This window comes from Carlito syrichta, unplaced genomic scaffold, assembly GCF_000164805.1.
Source record: "Carlito syrichta isolate Samal-C Ts95f unplaced genomic scaffold, Tarsius_syrichta-2.0.1 Scaffold302109, whole genome shotgun sequence".
Taxonomy (NCBI): domain Eukaryota; kingdom Metazoa; phylum Chordata; class Mammalia; order Primates; family Tarsiidae; genus Carlito; species Carlito syrichta.
The window spans coordinates 16,349-22,150 of NW_007246205.1; positions in this window are offsets into that span (position 1 = coordinate 16,349).

Consider the following 5,802-nt stretch of genomic DNA (forward strand, 5'->3'; position numbering starts at 1 on the left):
TTAGCTTTATTAGTGCCATGTGCCCTAGAGACTGTGGTTCATCTTACCCAGTTGAAGGCTTTCCTTTATAGGGAATATATTAAAAATCTTCCACTTCCTTTTTATAAACTAAGCCAAAGAGTGAAAATTACAAGTCAGTTAAAAAAAAAAGCAACATAATTTTTACATTGTTTCTCCTGCCGCCTGGTTTTCACGGTTTTTTAAATAATTGTTAGAAATGTCACTTAACGATTTCTAGTCAAAAGCTCATCTTCTCTTGCATCTGGTTGGAGAGCCTCATAATTTTAGCCACTCTATTTAGTTTTTAACCCTGTGGTGATGCTTGGTCTCGGCTTTTAGTCTTTGTGTTTCTAAGCTGTAAGAACCGGCAATGAAACCTGTGTTGCTTCTAGAAACCCTGCTCCAGTCTATATTTCCCCCAGACAGTGTTAATCGCTCTGGGATTCCGAATAGCACTTAATTCTTATCTCTATTATAGCTTGGCTGGCATTACACTACAATTATTTGTTTACATGTCTGTCTACCTCACTAGACTGCATCCTTTGAGAGCGTTGTTTTTATCTTTCCTTTTATATCCCTGGCATCTCACAGAGAGGCCCGAGCACCCAAGAAATGTTTGCACTTAGTAAATGGATGCATCCAGTAAATGTTTGTTGCATAACCAAAGGAATGAATAAGTGAATGAAACTCCACTGTTGTTTGCTATCACCATCTGCTTTAACTCTGTCAGTTATTTTGAATTATGTATTTGCAGTTCTGACTAGATCCAGATTTGGCATGTTTAAAATTATATTCAGTTGTAAAATGTGAGGCTAGGATTTTTGAAGATTAGAAAGAAGTAAGAATTTCTCCCACTGGAAACAATGTGAGTAATCAACAGTTCTCTGCACAGGAAGATAAAAAGGCTGGTTAACACAGTCTTTGAATTCACAGTCTCTGACATTTTGGGAAAATCATTTAATGGCATTATTTTTTTCTGCCTATGTTTTCCTGTCAGTAAAATGTAGAGTGAAACCCCTGTCATTTAGACTTGATAGGTTAAATGAAGATTTCTGAGGAAGAAAATCACAAGTTAAAACAAAGGAGACTTTCAGTAGTGGTTTATAATCTTTTTCCCCTACGAAACTATACACATGATAGTTATCAATATACATGTAAATATGAGTATGTTGGCTTAATATTTTGATATATTAATGAGTATGTTCCCCCCTCCCCCAAGTTTTCTGGGAATACTGTACAAAAAAAAAGACAAATTCAAGGTTCCTAAATTGGAAGAACTAGGACTTTTGAGTTTCAAAAACTAAGCAATGAAGGCTTTGGACATCATGTTTAATCATAAGCTACACATATGGAAGAATGCGTGCTTCCTCACTCAAGATGGCATACAACCATGGGCTGCTGGCTTCTTCCCATTAATGAAAAAAGCTAAAGGAAACGGAGTTGGTGACTCTCAGAACTCAACAACTAACATTAAACCTGGGAGAACCTCTTGAGGAACCAGAAGATGGCAGCCTCCTGATGTGAGGGAGAAAGGGGTGAGTAACATCTGTGACCTTTCAGTCTGCTATCTGTATGAGTCTTTTCTATGTTTTAAGGTTCTCTCATCTTTAGCCTTTATTTTTCCCTTAAGGTGTTTTTTTGTACTAGAACTTTATTTGTAAACGTAGTAAGTGAAGTTTAAGTGTAGGATAACCATGAGCTCCAAAAAGTTTTCTGCTTCAGTATGAACCACATAACTCTCCAACAATTTCCCAAGAATGACAACCTCTCCCTCCTCCTTCACCCCTCACTACCCACCCTCAAGTCTGCTCTTCCTCCTTCTAAAGATACTGTGACATTCATTTACAATCATATTCATTTGCCTTCAAATGGTTGGGCTTTACTTATGTAAACTCGATATATTTTTCTATCTGTGAAACGGTTTAGGTATTTTAGGTTGAGATGGAATGCTTATACGTTTTTTCAGTGAAAATTAGTGAAAAAATATTTTCATTTAACAGCTTTTTATCATCGTGACAGGGATTTTAGGAGTGAATTAAAGTGATTAACCGAGGTTAGGTGCAATTGGATGGAGGCTGGGAGACTTCAGCTACTATAATTAATTGATTATGCTGATGTGCCCCATGTATCTCCTGTCATTTCTTAGAAAAAATAAATATTTTAAAAGTAGAAATAATGCTAGAATATTTGAATCAGAACATTTTTGGTGAAGAATCTTTAGGAATATCTGCTTTGCAGCTTGTGAGGTTCTAGAAGAAACTTAACTAGGTTTCTGGGAAGGCATGAGGACAGCCATGCTGAGGATGGCGGTGCCTTATGGTGCTTGGTGCTCCCAGTGGCAATCCTTTCTTCTGGGCTGAAGCAGGCAGGAGTGTAATTATGGGGCGTGGTGACACAGGCAGGATATTTCATTCATTTTACAATGGCATAAGGTTTATAGTGACCGAACATTTGGGTTTATGGGGAAATTGTGCTGGCCTTTGAGCTGCATGAATGACTGCTGGGAATTAGGCAACGGGGTCGTTTAAAAATGCTGTTTTCCCCTTCCATTTTGGCTACAAGCGTATGGTAAGTAAATATGTGTACGTGTGCAGTGTGTAGGGGTGTGATTGGGAGAGGTCAACACACATAACTAGGTATATCCATCTGGCTTCAGATAGCAACCTTGGCTTCATCAGAACTTTTGTGGGAAAACTCAGAGTAAAATGGTGCAATCCAGGATTTGGAAAAGAAAGACTCAACTCCTGGGTGTGTTGAAAACTCATCAGTGTTAAGACTATTCACATATCCTATCAGGATTACATGTGGTTGCTTGATTGCTACCCTTTACAGAAATTTCAGTATTTTCTTTCTATAAAGCCGGAGCCAAACCAAAAAATGTATGTGTAGGAGGGGGGAAAGGTAAATCACTTGGGAGGGGCTTGAGGTGGGAAGGGGTGAGGTGGGGGCAGGAGGCTGTCTTGGAGTTGCTCTTTCAAAGCTAGCCCGGTTTTTATTTAGATAGTTTTACATATGTATAACTATTACGGGGTATTCTAAAGATATCTTTACTCACATCTTACAGAGGATTGGGAAGACATCGACCAACCATATCAATGAATACGACCATTTGTATTAGTTTTATTTTTGGTGACTTTGAAGGAGGCTGTTTTTCAAAGTCTCCCAAAATAAAAAAAAAAAAACTAACATGCCTTTGGAGAGATCACTGGGGGGCCACCAAAGGAAGGGGAGTGGACAGTGAGAGCAAACAAGATCAAAAATCAATATCAAAGCTTTTTGTTTTTAACCAAACGGCTTTATTAGCACAGGAGTAGGAGTGCAGGAGATTACCAAGAGACTGCTTCTTTTGCATCCTTGAGCTGTGCTTTGAATCATCTTGCAATCTTGGCTTTAGTCTGTGCTGACCACTAGTAGCTAGCCTGTTCTTGAGTTTAATTACTCCCTGGAACCCTCCCTTTCCTGGGTCTTTCCCCTCCATTCAGATCACCTCTCATGGGGGCCCTGGAAGGAACTGGCCAATCATCTGAAACGCTCTTTAGGAGTGAGGGCCACACACCACTCATTCATTGCCCATGTCAATATTCAGCTGGGCCCACTCCACTGGCCCCTTGGATGCTATTAATAGGACAGTTCTGGGTGAGGGGAGTGAGAGACAGGGCAGACTGTTGCCACAAGGCTTGCTAACCGGAAGCCTTTAATACCCCCCATTGTTCTCCATGCTTCCATGTGTTTAGGGAGGAGTGTCTGGCTTGCCTACCCAGCAGAACTCATGTTCAGAATTTTGAACATATTAAAAAGTCAAGCTAAATTTTAAAACAGCCAGTCCTATATTTTTCAGATTTATGAGGCAAAGAACAAATCTTAAGAGACTCTGTTCCAAAATATTCTTTCTTTCACTTTTTATTTGGAAACAAAACCAAATTTAAAGTTCCAAGTAATGTACAATGAACCTTAATATGTCCTTTACCTAGACTCAGTATTTTGAACATTTTGCCATATTTTCTTTCTCCCTCATTATACATACACCTCATTATTATCATCATTCTTCTTCTTGTTACTGAATCACTTACGTATGCCTTGCAGACGTTATGACCTTTTACCCCCAAGACCACAGCCTAGATCTTTTGTGAACAAGGACCTTCCCTTGCCAAAAGTCTTATTTTTTGAGGTAGAATAAAACAAGGCTCTGTTGAAACCTTTATAACCAAAATGTGGGCCAATCCAAAGTGCTGACTGTTGGGTCTCCCGCTGAAGGCCAGAGAGAGAGAGAGAGAGAGAGAGAGAGAGAGAGAGAGAGAGAGAGAGAGAGAGAAGAGGAGACACCACTGCAGGTCTGGAGGACTTTATTGTTGCCATAAAACATATTTTTTCCATGTTCTCTTTAGAAACATGAAATGAAGGCTGCATTCCCAAGATCTGGCTTGTGGCTTTAAAATAAAAAAAAAATTTTGTAGTATACTTTTTGGCGGGATGAAAGCATGTGTTTTATTAACATTTCCCAAACTCTTTTAGGTTTTAGGCAGACAGTATCCAGCCTGTAGACTGCTGCAACAGAAAATTCATGTCTTTTTAGAGATTATACCGTTCAGTTAACTGAAGGGGAAAACTTTCTCTTCTTCTATGAATCATCATCTCTCTGACAAAGAACTTTACACATCCTGTGTATGAGCAGCACAGTAGGGTGACAAGGAGGCAATCCGGTTTATTTTACTAACTTGCAACGAGTTTTGCAAGTAGTTTTCTGGAGATTTTGCTCATTGGTGGTTTGGGTCTCATTCATGATATTCTATAGAGACTGTGCCCAACGCAGGCAGCCACGTGATACCTGGAAACGGGTATAAACAGCATTCTGGTCACACTGGTCACAACTGCGTCCATGCCGGCACTCTCCCCAGCTATCTCATTGTGTCCAGAGCCCGGGGCCCTCTGAGATTTATCCTAGTTTTCCCTCTAAGAACCCAAAGGACTTGCACAGAGTTGGAATTGGGCAATAAACTTGCTTCAACACGCCAAATCTGCCGCATCCCCAATACCCCACCCTCCTCCCTCTGGGCTCGCTACCCACACTACAACTCTTAACTTGAGGACTCCCCGCCCCCACCACGCTGACAGTCTCATTTCTGACCTCTTGGATGTGAGGAAGTGTCTTTGCGCTGGAATGCGCTCGTCGCGGCGAGGCCACCAGTGACTCCCAGCGGCCGCACAGGGCGCTGCGCCCCCCTCGCCCCGGCCTCCCCCGCCCTGAGTCCGCCCCGCCGCCCCCGCGCGGCCTCCTGCGCCCGGGCTGGAGGCGGATTCTTCTTTCCGGGTTTTCAGAGCGCCTCTCCCAAACCTCCTCCCCGCCCAGCGAGTGAGAGAGATCCCGGGCGCAATCGCTCCCCGGAGCGGCCGAGGGGCGCGCGGGGAGAGGCCTGCGCCGGGGTACTTTCAAACTGAGGCGCGCGCACACACTCACACACACCCACCCATACACACACACACACACACACACACACACACACACACACACACACGCCCATTTATATAGACGGCGGCGGCGGCAGTGGCCGGGGTGGCGGCGGCGAGCGCAGGAACGATGGAGCTGAGCCAGTCGACCCCGTTTGGAAGCAAGTGAGGAGAGACCAGGCGCACCCCGAAATTTCTGTGCCGGGCGCTTTCATCCTCCCCAGGGAACGGTGCACCCGGAGGAGGACTGGCTGGACTGATTTGCTAGGGAGAGGGCGGGGAAGAGGAGGAGGCCAGGTGAGAAGAGGAGCCCCCCCCCGCCCGGGTATCCGGACTGCCCGATCGCGCCTTTGCCCG